The sequence below is a fragment of the Zootoca vivipara genome, chromosome 3, assembly GCF_965207765.1.
Source record: "Zootoca vivipara chromosome 3, rZooViv2.hap1.1, whole genome shotgun sequence".
In the NCBI taxonomy this organism is placed as follows: Eukaryota; Metazoa; Chordata; class Lepidosauria; order Squamata; family Lacertidae; genus Zootoca; species Zootoca vivipara.
The window spans coordinates 29,716,569-29,736,086 of record NC_142586.1 but is presented as its reverse complement, the minus strand read 5'-3'; the positions used below and the strand labels follow the sequence as shown (position 1 = coordinate 29,736,086).

The 19,518-nt window shown below is 44.9% G+C and overlaps 1 protein-coding gene across 9 annotated transcripts in view; it reads left to right on the top strand.

Moving 5' to 3' along the window:
* Window positions 1–8,509: 8,509 nt before the first annotated feature.
* The window catches only part of CYRIA (CYFIP related Rac1 interactor A), a 69,061-nt gene continuing 58,052 nt past the window's right edge, over window positions 8,510–19,518 (top strand). For all 9 annotated transcript variants that reach the window (XM_035109816.3, XM_035109814.3, XM_035109817.3 and 6 more), the window contains exon 1: window positions 8,510–8,606. The gene's annotated coding sequence lies outside the window, so the exon portion shown is untranslated. The remainder of the gene's footprint in view (window positions 8,607–19,518) is intronic.

The following is a 19,518-nucleotide window of genomic DNA, read 5'->3' as shown; positions in this document are numbered from 1 at the left end:
GTGAGATTAAGAGTCTCACACTCTACTGACTGAGCTATCCTATGTATCTTCTTGACTTAGAAGCAAATCCTGCTGAGTTCAATGAGACTTATTCCCAGCAGAGATCAGTGCCAGAATTCCTCCTAGCACAACTGGATTTTCCCCTCTGCTCCCGGCTCACATGCCCTCCCCAAATCTGCTCTAGATGGTGGGGAAAACCTCCCAAATAGCAAGGTGGTGCCAGAGAGGAGGAAAGGGGAGATGATTCCATCAGGCAAGTAGAAAGGCTTTGCATTGATGGAATGATCTCCTTCAACTACGTCCAATGCAACTCAATGATTGCAGTCATGGTAGCTTAATTACAACCTGCCTATAATTGCTCTATACCACTTCAAAGTGCAGGTGCTTTTGGTGCCTCGGTACACGGAGATAGACCTCGCTGGGCTTCTTGCACCATCAAGAGAACCCCAGGCAGGAGCGTTCTCCCTCACAAGTGATGATTCATCGCTCTTCTTTCCCGACGCGCTTCTGCAACACATATCCGAAGACATGCGCACACAGTACAAAAGAAGAGTCCAAGCAGAAGCATTGGAGGTGTGGGTTTCTAAGCTACTTTATTGTGTACAAAACAGAACAAAGGAAATCATGGCTCCTCTCTTCTTCTTCATCTCCAAGAGAGCGGAAAAGCAAAAGTACAACATAACAGAACAGTGTAACTGAACTTCCGTTCTCATGACTCCAACAGTATGGAATGTCAACACAGACATGTGATGAAAACAATCACACATCCTGCAACGGGAGGAATGAAATCCCAACAGGTGCGATTTTACCTGACCGGATGCTCTTTCCAAAGAAATTTTTTAAAAAACACAACACACCTAGAAATCTAGTGTCATCCCATTTTCTATGCACTGGGATTTGGGGTGGGGGGGAAATGTGTGTGGGAACATTCAAGCCTTTGAATCCTCACCAACAGTCTGAAGTGATATGATAAAGAAAAAATGTTTATTATCAGTTCTTTCTAGGAATTGGGTCTAAAAGGTGTGGCCTGTGAAAGAATATAACATATATTTTTTTCCTGAGCAAAACTATATTATTTGGTATTTGTATCTTGCATGTGTATAATTAATTTTCATTTTTCTGCAGCCGTATTGCTTCCCCTTTATTTGTATTTCAATATGCCGTTGAACTATATGTTTTTGATTGAATAAGCAAAAAAAATTATTTTTTTAAGCTTCTGGTGATAACCATGATAATTATTTCATTATATTGTAATTTTATTTTTCCTGTTATTAAGTACAGATATGATGGTGGAGTGAAATTCATTGAATGTCTGGTGGAAGGTGTCCAGGGTCTGTTGACCATGTGTCCAGATAATAAAAATATTGTCAATGTATCGCAGGTACAAGAGGGGTTTGAGTGGGTAGGAGTTTAGGAAACGTTGTTCTAAATCTGCCATGAAGATGTTGGCATACATTAATAAAACATTAAACATTTTTTTTAAAAAAAAACCCTTTCCTATTAAGGATTGCCTTCAGACAGCTTGGGGGGTGGATAACTCCATACTCTGCAACATTTATCCAATGAAATTAGGGACATTCCGAGATCAAATCAGAAACTGGGATGGCTTCTCTAAATCAGGGGCATCCCTGGAAAATAGCGACACTTGGAGGGTTTGCAAGGACAGCATGCCAGAAATACCGGTAGTAATTATGAGAAATGATGTCAGAAAGTATGGGAGAATATATATATATATATATATATATATATATATATATATATATAGTTAGTACAGTATATATATACTCTGGGAGTAGAAGTTTATTCTTTCCTTTCCTGTTTTGTTTATCTGTGTGTTTACAGGCCAGGGGAGGTACCGTAAGCTGCAATTAAAAAACTGAGCCAGAACATATGTAGGTTTTATGCTCATCCTCGAAATAAACATCCTTAAATTTTGGCAAACCTTTTACCCTACCTTCCCAGACATTTGCGGGGTTTTTTTTTTTTTTGCTGTGATAGATATAGCCACGTTATGGCTATGTTTTCCACCATCAAATTCTCCAGGTCCTCCGCTGATATCAGTTACACTGAAGTGAATTCAGGCATTGCAATGTGGAGGTTTTGAGCTGCTATAAGTGGCGCAGATGTTTGCAATCCATGTGGAAATTCTGGCCCTGACCCAGCTTGAAGGAAGAACAACATATGGCCTATATATGAGTCCCCAGCTGCATCAGAAGATGTGCTATCCTGCCAATTCCATGGTACTTGAATAAACATTGAAAGCAGTTCTTGACAGCACCTGTATCAATTGCACGACCAGAAGCTGCTACCGGTACCACCTGTCTCAGTTAGGGTATCTGTTACTGAATGAGTCTTTTCCATTGAAGCTGACACCAGGCAGGTGCTCAGAAAAAATAATAGAGCTATTTTCTGCCCTTTTCCTCATTTGCTTGGTAACTTATGAACATTCACCAGAGATCGAACCTCACTTTGGCATCCGTATACCTGGTACACAACAATACAGATCTTGCTACCTGTAGGCTGTAGGTTGAATGCCTACAAGGAGGCAAAACTCAAATTACTTTGTTGTTGCAACATCAAAAGAACAAGCTGAGTTACTGCATAACTCAAACTTTCTGAAATTCCCCATTTTTGCCTAATGTTTTCCATCAAGTATGTCTTTTCTGTCTGTAGATCTCTCAAAGGTAGAAAACATCATTCCGGCAAACCCTTTTAACCTATTGCGCTAGCATTAAAAGCATGCAAAATGTTCCTTTAAAAATATAGAATGGAATCAGAACTAGACACAGAGTTCTTTTTTCAAAAGCACACATGCAGTGGCGAAGCTGCATGCTCCGCTACTGGGGGCGTAGAGCAGGCGGGGGCGTGGCACACTGCCCCACGGGGGTGTGATGCACTGCCCGCAGGAGCGTGGCATGCGTTCTGGGGGTATGATGCGTCGCCTGTGGGGGCATGGCGCCTGGCGCATGGGGGGGTGCGCGTTGTGTGTCCGGGGGGGCTCCACAATGGCACCTTGCCAGAATGGTGGTGCCGGGGGCGGTCCGCTCCCTCCGCATCCCCGTTCCTCCACCAGTGCACACATGGTGTACGTTATAGATTATCTGTCGCTGTAAGGCAAGGTAGCAAGATATTATTAAATCATTTTGGACAGCTGCTTTTCAAAAGGTGTTGCTCTTCTCCTTGCCATTGTTTCATTGTGGCATTGTGGTGTGTGACGTCAGATCAGCACACCCTAAATCAATGTTCCTCTTCCCCCAGTGCAAGACAGCAGATGTACAATCCCAACAGGGATCATTCTACTGCGGTGTTGGCTCCCATCTGGAATATGCACGGCTCTGATGCTGTGGTCACATTGTGATTCTTACAAAGGCAGACATTTGAAATCTTCCATAGGTTAAGAAAAGGATCTGCAGGCTCACATACTAATTTTATACTTCTATTAATTTTACAGACGGCTATCTGAATAAAGAAAGACAGCTATCTGAATAAAGCTGGACCATAATGAAGGCTGATCGCCGAAGAATTGATGCTTTTGAATTATGGTGCTGGAGGAGACTCTTGAGAGTCCCATGGACTGCAAGAAGATCAAACCTCTCCATTCTGAAGGGAATCAGCCCTGAGTGTTCACTGGAAGGACAGATCCTGAAGCTGAGGCTCCAATACTTTGGCCACCTCATGAGAAGAGAAGACTCCCTGGAAAAGACCCTGATGTTGGGAAAGATGGAGGGGAGGGCACAAGGAGAAGGGGACGACAGAGGATGAGATGGTTGGACAGTGTTCTCAAAGCTACGGACATGAGTTTGACCAAACTGCGGGAGGCAGTGGAAGACAGGAGTGCCTGGCGTGCTCTGGTCCATGGGGTCACGAAGAGTCGGACACGACTAAACGACTAAACAACAACAAAATCTGAATAAAGCATTAAAATGCATTTTTGCAACTACCAGTGTAACAATATTAATAATAATAAAGAAATTGTGATGATGATGATGATGATACCCCAACCATCTGGCTGGGTTGCTAAGATGGGATCTAAATTATGTGTTGCTTGGCTGTCCCATATTTGCAAAAAAAGGCTTGGTGAGCAGTAAATATTCACATTTATTCCTGCACAAATGGGGAAGAACTTGTTAAAATGACCTGATTTTTAATTGGTATGTAAGATATGTATATATGTGTGCAGGAATGCACACAAACAAATCCCATTAAAAATATTCGTATGTCTAGAGTAAATTTTAGCCATGCACTCAAATCTCTAACCTTATATTCGTGGCCCAGAGCTAGCATCTTGAAATCACTTGATTACAATAAACAGAATACATTGTTAGGGATCCAAAAATATAATACTGTTGCCAAGGTTACCATGCAACTGAAAACATGTTTCCACCAAGAAGCTGAAATCATTTTGGTAGCCTAGTAATATTAACAGGATCTGAGTAAATATGAGATCTCGGCAACTGGTGATCATATTAAGAATGTGACGGTTGTTGCCCATTTTTGTGAAATCTCTTTTACCTGTAACCAAATATATTTTGTAAAATGTCAAAATGCCCAGGCCGGCTGTCCTCATCATTGCATTGCATAACTGTATTATTTTTGTCAAGTACACTTTGCTTATACAATAGAGATTCTGTCATTGCTTAATGTGGGCGATATGGAAATAGCCCTTCGTAGGGTACAATTATTTCCTGTTCCTTTATTATAGGAAGGGGGCATGTGGAAGGTTCCGATACGAAATATTTTTAGCTCCCTCTCTGTAGCAGAAAGTCCTCTTTCCTCTGTTTGTTTGTTAAGTCATCTTGTTTTAGTCTCTGTTATTTCCCATAGGTACATTCCATGGCATCGGTGGGGTTTGATGTCATATTTCTGCAAGCAGGTTTGCTGTGATCACTTCATGGTGCATGGTAATGGTTTTGTGTGGGAGATGAGATGCTTAAACAAATGCTGTTACCAACAGCTATCTGCTTCTTCTGCGGGTGTGTGTGCATCCTACTGTGCTGACTGCTGGGAAATGTTATGTCCTGGACTGGTTGGACGCAGAGGAATGGTTGAAGGCACCAGCTGGGGAACCCCCAAAGGAAGAAGGCTCGGAGCCCGGGGGTTGGGGTTGGGACGACAATGAATGGTCAGAGGGAGAAGACTGAGAGGGGGAGGTATCTGAAGCTGAAGAGGTAACAGGGTTTAGTGAGCAGGGAGCATCTGTGCTAGAGAGAAGTCCAGAATCAGAAGCGGAAGCGGAAGAGAAGGGATGCCCAGAGGCTGATGAAGAAGCACAGGGGGTCTCCCCCTTCTGCTACGACAAGCTCCCCTCCCCTCTTCCAGAGGAATGAAGGGGGAGGAGCACAGGCAGGTAGGCATGCTGGCACAGTATCAGATTGCTTGCGGAAAACCCTGGAGAGGAGGAGACTTAGGCAGATGTGGGATGGCCTTTAGTCTCTGCAAGAGACTTGCTGTGTTCGTTAGACCTGGTTATCTGAGCAGATCTTGGTTTTTTTTTCCAAAAAAGAGTTGCCTTTGCCTACTCTGTGAAGTTTACAGAGAGCTCACTTCTGACATGTTAATAGGGGACAGCAGATCAGCCAGAACTGCAGGCATGCAGGACTTGCCAAAAGGCCAAATGCATGGGAATTGTGATGCTGTATAAGGAGTTCCCAGCCGAGGAAATCCAGGGGAAATCCACGCCAGGCAAAGAAGAATACAGAATGAGGAACTCGGGGGAAACCCAGGCTGAGAAACCCAGGAGAAATCCCCAGAACCAAATGAGGAAAACTTTGCTGATGTGTGGAGAACTGGAACTTCCTTTCATGGGTGAATAATGCAGATGCTAATAGCAGGGAAATACTTTCTGCAAGCACCCGCCACTTGCCTCACTTCCTAGGCCTCTTAGGCTGCTGATGTTCTGCAAACAGGCTGATGGGTCACCCCCTGCCCCCCATGTAGTGGACTTCCCAAGGTATTTTGGGAAATGATACATGATGAGACGACCCCCCCCCCCAAAAGATGTTTCAAATGAGTATATCAAAAAGGCCCAAAGTATTTCTGTTAGGGATTATAGGGACAGAATTTATTTATTTATTTAAAGTTAAAAGTTGTTTATGTACCGTCTTTTTTGCTCCATAAGATGCACTTTTTTCCTCCTAAAAAGTAAGGGGAAATGTCTGTGCGTCTAATGGAGCGAATTTGTGGTCCCTGGAGCCAAATTGCCCAGAGGCGAAAAGCAGACTGTGCTTTTTTAAATTTTATTTTAGAAAGAGCTAAAAGCTAACAAGAGGGAAAGAGGAAGCCGCTCAGCATCTGATTGCAAGAGATAGGGGAGGGAGATAAGGGACGCTAGCTCCCTTCCGGCCCCACCCCCTTGCCCAGGCATCCATTGTTGAATGTTCTGCAGAGGGAGGCTGTTTGTTTCCCCAGCAACATGTTACTGGCTGATTGGGTTATCTGGCTGATTCGATTATCAGAAGCTGCAGAACTGTGAGTTGAACAGGATTTTTTTCCCTTTGCAAAGTAAACCCAACAACTTTGAGCTGGTCCTTTAAAAAATGGGGCTTTTCTTCTATGCAAAAGAAGCTGTACAACTGTGAGCTGATCCCCCCAAAAATGGGGCTTTCCCCCTTTGCTCCTCTGAAAACTAAGTGCGTCTTATGGTCGGGTGCGTCTTATGGAACGAAAAATGTGGTATGTGACAGCAGCAGCTAGGATTCTATATGTGCAGAAATGGGAGGAATAAGAAGTTCCAACTAAAGAAGAATGCATAGGTAAAATAACAGAACTGGTTAGTTAGAACTAACAGAACTGGTTAGTTAAGTATTTTTATTTTTTTACTTGATCTGGGAGGCGGGGGAGGTAAGCTGCTACGCCCATGGTTGAAACTTAATAAAATATAATTTGGGGGGGGGGAGGCTGCTGCTGTTCACACACACATATGCCAGTTCCCAGCTCCTGCTCCTAATACAGCACACCAATCCCACATCCCAAATCAGCCGAGTTGTGCTTCTTCTGTCCCATTCTTCTTCTGATCTTAGGCTGTATAAGGAGATTATGTTGAGCTGTGTAATCATCTCCGAGCTAGATGGCATTTGGCTCTGGGCGCATTGTGAGCTGGAGGCTGCCCCTCTTATCTCACACATTACAAAGCCGGCATATATCTGCCTAGTCCTTTCCATCGAAACCATGCAATGAGGGGTTTATAATTCAGACTTGCTTTCAACTGCTGGGCAGCCAGAACTGTATGCCAATCTAAGACAGTCAGCATTTTTTTCACTGAACACATCTTCCCTTCCATTGAGATGTTGACTACATTATGTGTCCCCCAAGGCATCTGAAGGCAGCCCTGTATAGGGATGGGTGTTTTTTTAAAAAAATGTTTCATTAGGGTTGCCATATTTCAAAAACTGAAAATCTGGACTGAAAAGTTGTTCAGCTTTTTTGCAAAATCAGACGTTTTTGAGCTGTTTCTGAAGATTTTTACCCAGGCACTGCTTGCGGCTGCAGCATTTCCATGAAATTCCTGATGTATGGCAGGTATAGTATCTTTTATATATGTTGGAAGCTGTCAGCCAGAAGGGTGGGGTATTACTACTACTACTACTACTACTGAATAGGACTCCCTATTTGCATCAGAAAAACGTTGGAGGGTATAAAATGCGCACTGGGTGGTGCCAAACTGGGTCTTTGCCCTGGGTGAAATAAAGCTTAGTTTTGGCCCTGCTTTGTGTGGTGAACCACCCCGAGCCCTACGGGTATAGGGAAGTATACAAATTTAATATGGGGGACGCTGTGGTCTAAACCACTGAGCCTCTTGGGCTTGCCCATCGATAGGTCAGCGGTTCGAATCCCTGCGACGGTGGTGAGCTCCCGTTGCTCTGTCCCAGCTCCTGCCAACCCAGCAGTTCAAAAGCATACCAGCGCAAGTAGATAAATAGGTACTGCTGTGGCAGGAAGTTAAACGGCGTGTCAGTGCGCTCTGGCACTCCTCACGTATCTCGTCGCAGCAGAAGTGGATTAGTCGTGCTGTCCACATGACCCTGAAAGCTGTCGTGGACAAACACTGACTCTCTTGGCCGGAAGCGAGTTGAGCGCTGCACCCCATAGTTGCCTTTGAATGGACTTAATCCGGGGGTCCTTTAACTTTACCTACCTACACCTTTAATAAATTGAATGCTAATTAAATTAATCCCAGAATTAATTAAATTAATCCCAGAAAAGCGCCTTGCGCTTTTCTGCTGCCAAAAAACCCGGACACCAGGTGGGGGAGGGGGTGTTAGCTGTCCGTATTTGTGTGTGAGAGAGTGAGAGTGAGAGAACGGAAACATCGCCTGCCGAGGAGAAGCCCACTCTGCCTTGGCAACGGGCTGCGGCGCCGCTCCATCGCTGACAGGCAATCCGGAGCGCCTCCCCTTGCCGACGAGCGCGCCGGAGGACGAGGAGAAGCGGCTCGCAGGGAGTGTCCCGCCCGCCTCTCCTCCCTCTTTCGGCCGCCTCCTCTTCCCTTTTCTCCCTGGCGGAGCTGGGTGGGCTCCTCTTTCCGAGGAGCCTGGCTGGGCACGGCTGCTGAGTGCTCCGCTGACTGCTGCGGTGCCGTGGAGGAGCGCGGAGCGCGCCAGGAGCCGGTAAGGGCGCGCGGGGCGCACGGCGCAGGGAGGTTGGGCGCGGGGAGGCGCACCCGGAGCCACAGCTTTCCGGGCTGGGAATCAAGGCAAGCGCTGCGTTGGATGGAAGGAAGAGAGGAAGAAAGGGAGGGAGGGAGGAAGGAAGGAAGGGGCCCGGCCTGCGGCGGAGCTGCGCTGGAAGGCGGGCTGAGGGGAGCGCGCGCTGGGATGCCACCGGCCAGCAGGGTGACTCTTGCCTCGAGCGGGGTTTGGGCATCTCCCAGCGTCTCTCCCTTTCCTCCCGGGCCTGTTTTTGTTTCTATCCTTTTTCGCCTTGCTCTTTCCTTCCCTGGGATCTTACTAGGAACTAACTCCTAGGAGCCGAGGGCCCTTTGCCACCCCCCCCCCATAAAATTTGGGTCCCCAAATGGTGTGGGTGGTGCGCCCCGTCATGTGATCGATGGCGCGATGTTTCCTTCCATATTTTATTCACGTTGGCACGCACCCCGGGGATTATTTGGTTGCCCCGTGCTCCGCCCGTGAATCCCAAGCGCGGCCGCGTTTACTCGCGAGTAAGCCCGACTGCGTTCCTCCAAAACGAAACACGCGCAGGGCTGTGGGGGTTGCTGAGCCGGGTTGGCGAAAGGCACCTGCTGCCGCGTCTCCTCCCTCCCTCCGTGACCTCGGCTTGAACTGTGATTTGGACGGAAAGCTTGCTAAAGGGATTAAAGCGATGGCGATGCCTTCTCACGTGCCTTTCCGGCAACCCACCCGCTCCTAGTTTTAAGCCAAGTTCCTGCGTTGCAGGGGGTTGGACTAGATGACCCATGGTACCCTTCCAAGTTCCAACACTACAATTCTGTGATTCTATGATATGGGACTCGTGGTCTATGCCTGTTGTGGATCTTAGGGAAGGAAGACTTAAAGTCTTTTGCTGTTTTGCCTCTGATACTCCTTCCTTACCACCCCCCACCCTGTTGAGGGTGGATTGACCTTCTCGCGGTTAAAATTTGGTTTTGGTTCTGCCTTTTCTCCCCTCGTGTGCGGCATAGGATGCCCTCTTACTGGTATCTATTCTCATTTTTGTTATCCTCTGTGACACAAGGAGGTCATATATTGGTTGGATAGTGTTTTTGCCGGCATCTGATTGTGTGGACTGGTGGTATCCAGCTGCTTTGACCCTGCTGGTGTTCTTTGTGGAGATATTTCAGGCCTGGCAAAAATAAATAAATGAATAAAGGGCATGCATTTCAAACTGCTTTCAGATCATTGCAATCAATCTATGGTTGTTGGCTGCCCAATGCAGCTCTTTCTGTGTACTTTCAGTTGAATAACACTCTTTTAAGTGGCAGCCATGTGGCTTCTGTGTTAACCCCACGTAATGATGCCACCAAACTCTGGGGAGGACCTACTGTGGAAAAGGGGTGGGTTGCGTGGGTCTTCATAAATGTATTTGCTTGGAAATTATGTAAACTGGACAAGTTCTATAAAGATAAAACATGGCTGAAATCCGCAAACCTGTTAAAAAACAAATATATGTAAAACCATGAAAAAGCAAATAGCAAATCAATGGAAAAAACTGAAACCAATTTAGGTAGCTTAATCCATGTGTTCCTGAACCTACTTCCCGAACAGCAAAGTGTTCATCAGCAGGTGCCTAAACAATATCGTGAGGGGCAGTAGGTAAGGGGGATGCCAAGGTAACACAAAAGGAATGGACGTACAAAGCTTGGGGAAGAAGAACCAGTTCTTGTATTTAGGAAGGGCACATGGCGCAGGCCTCTCAGAATGAGTACATGGCGCAGTCTTCCTCTCGGAAAGATGTTCCATCTGTATTCTGATGACAGACCTGCCGTCTGCCGGAATGAGTATTCTTGAAACACTCATTGGAAAAAGATAAATACAGCTCAAGCATTAACACAAATAAAAGTATTTGTTGAGAGTGGGTGAGGATTAAAAAAAATGGATAGCAGTATGAAAGTGGTCGAAAGCGCACCTTGTGTCTGGGGCAAGGGACTTCCAGCTCACATCAGCACCAGCCAGCATGTCTAGTGGTCAGAGATGTTCAAAGTCATAGTCCAACCGCATCTGAAAGGCCACATGTGGTGAATCCGTGATTCCTGATACATTTTTGTTTCTACTTTAAACCAGCTGCAGGGGTGTGTGGGCGCAAGTTCAATTTGGACAGTGGTAGCTGACGAGGAGGCGGCGTTTCGTTTCTGTCATCCAAACCGTTCCCTGCCCGGAGCTGGTTGGAACGCCTTGTATTCTGTCCCAACAGCAGTGCTCCAACTCAGCTGTAAGACCCCCACATACTGTGATTGGGCCTGCTGCACATGACATTTTTAATGCATATGGAGGAGGAGGAGGAGGGGGAGAAGAAGAAGATTTTGGATTTGATACCTGAAGGAGTCTCAAAGCGGCTACAATCTCCTTTCCCCTCCTCCCCCGCAACAGACACCCTGCGAGGTGGGTGGGGCTGAGAGACTTCAAAGAAGTGTGACTAGCCCAAGGTCACCCAGCAGCTGCATGTGGAGGAGCGGAGACGCGAACCCGGTTCCCCAGATTACGAGTCTACCGCTCTTAACCACTACACCACACTGGCTCTCTTGGGGATGCCTGACCTAGAAAGATCTAGGTCAGGCATCCCCAACCTGTGGCCCTCCAGATGTTTTGGCCTACAACTCCCATGATCCCTAGCTAACAGGACCAGTGTTCATGCGTGATGGGAATTGTAGTCCAAAACATCTGGAGGGCCAAAGGTTGGGGATGCCTGATCTAGGTATAAGCTCTTGCTGTACATTTTGTGCCCCCCCCTCCCCATTCTCAGTTATTCGGATGTTTTGCACATGAAATTAAGCTGCGCACAGTAGATGGTTTCTTGAGCTTGCTGGTCGAATTGGGAGAGGGCGTGTTTGTGTACATAGCGATTTGTGTTAACTTTCAGTGGTTCTATCCTCTATTCAAGGTGGTGGTCAGGTTTTGGATGAGAGCAGTGTATGGCTGTCATTACACCAAGGCTGTAGCAAAAATTTCAGAAGCCTCTGAAACTACTGTGTAGGCTTGTATGCGCGACACATTTCCCATTCCTTTTGCTCACTGTACGGAGCAAATTGCCACTAATTACAGCATTACTCCAAATTATGGCTATGTTTTAGAAGCGCCGGTGGATTTAAAAGCGTTTTCTGAAAATTATTTGTAGAAAGACAGGAGCTGGCAGAGTTAGTTCTGCCTCTATATACCGTAACCTGCATTCTCCTCTTTAGTCGTGAGGGTTAAAATCGCCTTAGCTTTCAAAACAAGGTTTGATTCGGCAGCTAAGACTTCACAGAAGTTTTCAGATAAAAAGAGAGGTTCTCTCTCCCTCCCCCCCCCAGGAAGGGGTGTCATGAGTTGGTAATGTGGCTGGGATCCTTCCTAATGGTTGCTATTTATTTGGGTCATGGTATTGCCTTGTGGTGCCAACAAGGACTCTTGTGTTCCAGGATCTTCATTAATATATTGGCAAAGAGATGGAAAAATCCATTTCCCAGACAGCTTACTGTCTTGTGCCAGCCCATACTAGAGGGACAAGGCAAACAGAGAATGGTCGAGCAATGCAATCAAATCCTGCGCAGTTAGAATGGCTTCACTTTAAAAGAGAGCCATTGCCTGCTTCAAGCATTGGTCTTCTTTCCTCTTGTGTACTCAGTAGGAGGACCCAAACTCTTGTTGGGTGTGTCGACTTTCCGTTTTCTTCATGTCTATGGGTCCTGTTCCTGTTATATGGATCTCGTGTGCTTCAGTAAGATTTTATTATTTTTGCTATGTTTCACTTTCCTCCTGGAAGGAGGAGAAATCTCACTGGCTGTGTACCCACTTTTCTTTTAAAATGTACAGCTGTATCTTAGTCTGACTGCTGCCCCCCCTCTTTGGGCAGCTGTTAGAATTTAGCTGTGGGCACAAACCAACTTCTCCTTGTCCTGAAGCACAGCGGTGGGCAGAAGGTAGCTCTCAGGCTAGAATAGATCTTGTGTCGATTCACAGTACAGGGAGGAATCTTGACTTCCAGCTGTTTAGCAAGAGCAGCAACAAAATGGCACATATACATGTGATTTCACCTCCTGAAATTATACTGCTGAAAGCTTGGGGTAGCAGGACTGGCTTTTTGTGTAGATGGACCATAGGCTCTATTTGGTTGGGTACAAGAGACTCTCAGTTTATGTTCCAGGGATAGCGCATAAAGCTAAAATCCCATATAGTCAAAACACATTGGGTGCAATGGCCAGAGGGATTGCCAAAGCCTTTTTCCTGGACACCCGGCCCCTTTCTATTTTTCTTTTTAATTTGCCAAGCATGTGCACACCCCAAAAAATCTGTACGTAGAGGCGCTGCTTCTGTGCATGTGCACAGCGCAATAGAGCACTTCTGCGCATGCGCAAGCGGTGAAACCCAGGACTATACACTTCCGGGTTTGCCGTAACCCAAAGATTCTGTAAGCTGGAGGTTACGCAACACGAGGTACCACAATACAGTACTGCCTTTCATCATAATATCTTAGGGAGGTTCACAGAATAAAAATACAGGATAAAAAAGCAGTAAATCATTAAAACAAAACAGCAAAACAATAGCCACTCACTTCCCACAGACATGTCTAAAAGTCTGTAGAATATCAATCAGCCAAAGGCCTGGTTGAAGAGGAACGTTTTTGTCTGGTGCCTAAAATATATATATAATGAAGGCGCCAGGCAAACTTCCCTTGGGAGAGCTTTCCACAAACGGGGAGCCATTACAGAAAAGGCCCGTTCTCGTGTTGCCACCCTCTGGATCTCATGTGAAGGAGTCACACAAAAAAGGGCTTCAGATGATGAACTCAGAGCCTGGGATGGTTTAGGTGGGGAGAGGCGGTAAAGACAAAGTAAGCCCTGCAAACCTGCCCATTCCTGCCATAAATGATAACTGTTCACATTGTGGGAGACCTTCTCTATAATATTAGCTCTGCTTTTCTAGAACCCCATATTCCTGCCCCCCCATATATATATATTTTATATTAGACTATTGTTGGACTTGGAGTTGACTTTTAGCATTTTTTTAAAAAATTGCCCAAGTTAGTTTTACGCATCCCACTCCCATGTTGTTAAGAGAGTGCTTCCCGCCCCCCCCCATTGTTGTACGGTGAGAATAAGTGCGAGTGCAAAAAATCACCTCTGCGTGGAGCCACATGTAAAAAAAGAAAATAAGCATTTCCTGTTTTCGTGTCTCCTTTTTGTGTTGCTCCCTGCCCCTTTACCCCTTTTCACATGCTCCCATCGTCTTCCTCAGAAACAAATGTAGGTGGTAAACCCCTCCCACCTGACGCAGAAAAAAAGCTGTTAATACATTTCACACCAGCTTGTCTCTTTTTACATACACCTTCCATGTCACAGCAGGAAAAAGACAAAACCCCTCATGAACTTGTTAACCTCATACTCTCCTTCCCTGTGTTACTATGGAATTCCATTTTGTGTCTCCTTTTGTGATGGGCTACACTTGTGTCTGAAGTATAAAATCAGGTCAGGTCAAAATAAAATTTATCTCATGTGTTTACCCTGTGATTCCTGTTTAGCTTAAGTAAATCGAGGTTTGTAAACTTGGCCTAACATTAAGAACTGCATAAAGTAATTTTTAGAAAGCCGCATTTTTCCTGTTCTTTGGGCTCTATTTTCACTTTTGTGCATGCATAACATGCACACAGTTTCAGAATTACCCAATTGTTTTGCTCGCTTGCAGTGTCATTCAGATAATGACAGGTGCGGCTGTCGATGTTAATTGTTGACCATGTTGAAAGCAGAGGATCATGGGCACAAACCGCTCCATAGGCAATTGTGGGCAAGTCCTGCCAGTCCTGGTAGTATTCACTGTATTTTTCATAGATGCATATAATTTGTAGAGTTGGAAGGTACTAGTCCAACCCCCTGTCATACAGGAATCTCAGCTAAAGCATCCATGACAGATAGCCATCCAACCTCTGCTTAGAAACCTCCCAGGAAGGAGAGTCCACAACCTCCCGAGGAGAGCGTTCCACTGACCATCAGCTCTTGCTGTCGGAAAGTTTTTCCTGATGTTTAGTAGGAATCATCTTTCTTGTAACTTGAAGCCATTGGTTCAAGTGTGACCCTCTGGAGCAGGAGAATACAAGCATGCTCCATCTTCTTGTGTGACAGCCCTTGAGATATTTGAAGATGGTTTTCATCTCTCCTGTCAAGTCTCCTCTTTACCAGGCCGAACATAGGAAATTCCCTCAACTGTTCCTCATAAGGCTTGGTTTCCAGACCCTTGGTCCTCGTGGTTGCCCTCCTCTGCACGCGTTCCAGCTTGTCAACCCCCTTCTTAAATTGTGCCCAGATTTGGACACAGCACTCCAAGTGCGGTCTGACCAAGGCAGAATCAAGTTACTTCCCTTGATCTGGACACTAGACTTCTGTTGATGCAGCCCAGAATAGCCTTAGCTTCATTTGCTGCTGCATCGCACTGTGCTTTAAATATTTGGGCTGAATCTGACTTGCAGTGATCGTACTCATTTGCAGTCGCTGAGCTGGTACGAAGTCTCCTGGCATCTAATGTAGGAGAGGACCTCTGCTGTGTGAACTCCGCCCTTGAAGGCTTCTCACACACAGGCAGGCATCATTTGGTCTTTTTAGCCTTGCCAATGCCTCATTATGACATCATGGCACTGCGTGGGTGCGTGCAGCTGGTCACTGAAACCCCAAATATTAAAAACAAAATGATGGAGGGTTTGGTTTTTGACTTCCATGGAACAAATTTACCCTCCAAGCTTGTGGTCAGTTGTGTGTGAAAAAAAAATCCATGTTGTAATTTTTACTGAGACTTTTGCCGCTTTTGCTCCAACATTCCCATCTGCCTTTTGTAAATCACATTTCTGTGCCACTTGCTTGAATTTGCCTACTTATGGTAGAATATAAGAATTGTTTGGAGCTATGTTTGAAGAGAACTAGCTGGCTTACCTAATGTTATACAGGAGCTGAGCCAGGGTGGAATGAGGTGTATTCAGAGGGGCATGCACCTAAAACTTGGCTTTTCTGCTGCCAGGCTCTGTGCTCAAAAGATATTTTCTCCAAATTTGCATGCTTGCAAAACCGTATGTTCTGTTACCCAAAGGTTATGCAAAGTGGTTGCTAAAAATAAATATCCAGAGAACCAGGCTACACAGTACATAAATGTTGTTTTTCCTGCATCTTAATATTGTGCTTGTTGTTTTTTTAAGGTGCGGATGAAAAATTAGCCTGAGAAAAGTAGCTCTTTTTATCAATCACAAGCTGCATTCACATCTAAACATTCAGCTGCCATTGTTGATGCAAATAATGAATAGTTGAATGCAAGTGATTCTTTTGGAAACTCTGGATAAAAAAAACACGACCGGAAAAACCAATTCTTCAATTACATACATACTGATAATCAGTTTCCTTTTTCACATCTTTTCGTTTCCCTTGCTTTGGTTTCTCTCTTGCAGGAATTTGCATGCTTGCCATCTTGCTGATCAAAGTTGTCCGTGCCTCTTTTAATGTGACCCAATTTCTTCCATCCTCTCTGATGAACTTAGGGCCATTACATTAATCATACTTGGTATACTGTTGGATGTTGCACCACTCTTAATAAATTGAGTATAGGTCCAAGTGAATTATGGCCATTGGCCAAGTTTGCTGGCGTTGATGGGAGTTGTAGTTCAGCAACATCTGGAGGGTCAAAGGTTCCCCACACCTGTTCTATGGCAAATGTAGAAAGCATATTAAAATGCCTGGGTTACAATTAACTCCTGTGTAATGTAAGAATAGGAGGATGAATCCATGTGTGAACAAAGCTTGAAAGACAAGTTATAAATATGGGATGGGCTGTTTTACTTTGTTATAAAATTAAATAGCATTGGGGATCCACCTTTCTCTCAGCTTCTGTGAATCAAAGCAAGTTGCCCTCAGGGTCCAACACAAATGGTGACTTGGAAATAAATTGAGTTTGTTTCTGCATATATTTTTTAATAGCCTACTTAAGATTCTAGTCTTTGAACTCTAGGTAGGACAGCTTTTCTGTGAGCTTGTGCAGTACCACAGTACAGCTGTTGCACCCTTGAACTTTAGGCATTACTGTGCTAGCATAGTAATAATCATTGTGGAACTGAGATGCGGTTTCAATTGTAAGAGGGCAACCTCAGCTGATGCCATAAAGGGGGGGGAAAGGTTGAATCACAAGACTGTTTTTACCTTGTGGCTGCTTGGAAGTTCCTCTGGTGGCGGGAATGCTTTTCCAATGTCAATATTGCAATAGGCAATGGCACTTTAAACTTTGCATTCTATACATTTCCAACTACAGTGGTACCTCGGTTTATGAACACAATTGGTTCCGGAAGTCTGTTCATAAACTGAAGCGTTCATAAACTGAAGCGAAATTTCCCATTGAAAGTAATGGAAAGTGGATTCATCCGTTCCAGACAGTCCGCGGGGTACTTAAACTGAAGCGTTCATAAACTGAAGCGAAATTTCCCATTGAAAGTAATGGAAAGTGGATTAATCCGTTCCAGACAGGTCCGCGGAGTACTCAACCTGAAGCGTACTTAACCCGAAGCATGGGTGTAATTGGTTCCGGAAGTCTGTTCATAAACTGAAGCGTTCATAAACTGAAGCGAACTTTCCCATTGAAAGTAATGGAAAGTGAATTAATCCGTTCCAGATGGGTCCGCGGTGTTCATAAACCGAAAATTCATAAACCGAGGTGTTCATAAACCGAGGTTCCACTGTATGTGGACAAGGCTCTCCATATAAAATATATGAAGCTGCCCCAAAAGTCGGGACACACATTTTCTTTTTAACACATTTCCCTCCTTTTGCTGTGCACATCTTTAGACTGCCTAGCCTAGCATCCGTAGCACACAGATGCTACACTTAAGCAAACTGAGCTCAGATGACTGGTGCAGCTCTAAGCATCCCAATGGAAAAGTATTGAGCATGCCATAAGCTGATAAATAGAAGTGAATTCTAGTGAAGTCTCCCCTTCTATGGCATGTATAGCTTTAGGGCTGTATTGGCTCTGTTGTTTTACTCTGGAAGCAGGTCGCTTTAGAGATGCTTTTAACGATTGGAAATTGCATCAGTTTGAAGTTAATGGTGATGGGTCCATAGCAACACTTACAGCGTCATAGTAATTATTTCCCTGTATTTCTTAATGCAGCGAGTGTTCTAACTAGGTTGTACTCTGCTTGCAAGCTAGTGTGGAAACTGTCATCGTCTCCAGAAAAGTTCATGGCTGCAATTTGGAGGGGACACAGGGTATGCTGGAACTGTGGCTGCTTAAAATCTGAATAGAGTATTGTAGAAATGGCAAAGGTTACAGAGTTCATTCAGTTATGGGATGGCAGGAAAAAAATGGTCTTTGTGACAATGACATGATTTATAAACTTTAAGAGGAATATATATGGATTAGATGTTCACTGTAAAATTAATTCAAAATGGTATCAAGCTATTACCGTATTATGCTAAATGGTTAGATTTATAATCTTAAACAGTATTGCACTTTATTGTATTAACGTTGCCATTGAAGTATATTTGATGGTATGTGGTGCTATTAATATATGTGAACCTGAAAACAAGATGTGTGTGCGTGTGTGCGTGCGTGTGCACACGTGCGCTAGGCTTTGCTCTGGTTTTGTTTTGAAGTTAACTTTAGTCATGGGAGGTAATCTTTAGAAAGCCACAATATTTTCCTTGATAATGTTCTCAGAGAGTTAACCTGCTTCGCTCAAAGTTACCTCTTGTTCCAAGCGTGGTGGCTCATGTTATGGAACCGTAAAATTTTAGGCTTATTCATTAGTTGCCACCCGTCACTCTTTTGAGACAACGGGGAAATGCACCATCGGGGTTAAAGTCAAACCGTTGGAGAGTTTCAGCGCCTGCTGTACCTGTAGAGACCAGTACAGTGGTACTTCGGGTTACAGACGCTTCAGGTTACAGACTCCGCTAACCCAGAAATAGTACCTCGGGTTAAGAACTTTGCTTCAGGATGAGAACAGAAATCACATGGCGGCAGTGGGAGGCCCCATTAGCTAAAATGGAACCTCTGGTTAAGAACAGTTTCAGGTTAAGAATGAACCTCCAGAATGAATTAAGTTCTTAACCCGAGGTACCACTGTAAAGGAGAGACATGTTTTATTGCAGCTGGGGAAGATGAAGGCGTCCAATTTCTCTGTTACAGATGCGCCATGGCATTTCTTCCCTCTCTGTGCTCCTCCCGGTGGACATTTCTCCTCTGGTGACTGCTGTGGGTACGCGACCTGACTGCCTGTCTCCAGGCACTGCGGTCATCTGCAAGGGATTCCCATATGGTGGGCTTGATCTTGCCAGCCTCCATGTCACGTTTGCAGACATCTTTATAGCGCTTTTTAATTAGGGTATATTTATGTATCATGCTATAAAATGTCTACCTCACTTTTCATTCCCCCCCCCAAAAAAAGACTACAATAATTTTATACACTGTCTCTGTTCATGGAGACTTTTAGGTCATTGTATATTCATGGTACAAGAGTGATCATTAAACATGAGAGAATTGAGAGTCATGCTGGCCACTGCTCCTTTGGCTCTGAAGCATCTGTAACTGTGGTAATTTGTGTATGTGTGTGTGGGGGGGAGTCTTCTCACTAATGGACTGGTAAGTACGGACTAATTGTTTTGCCACCGCTTCCATTTTTGCCAGCAGTCAAAAATGTAGTCCAGCATGTCAGATTAATCAAAAGCTTTTAAAGAGGGTGGGCAGTGAGGAGAGGGAACCATCTCTCTAATGAATGCTCTGGGTTGTTGCCTGGTTGCTGTTCATTTCTGCGGCTTCTGAGCTTACACTTCACTGAAGCCAACCTCTTCTGACAGGCTCTGTTTTCTAAAAGTGTGAACGCATGGTCCGTATGGCTGAGTGC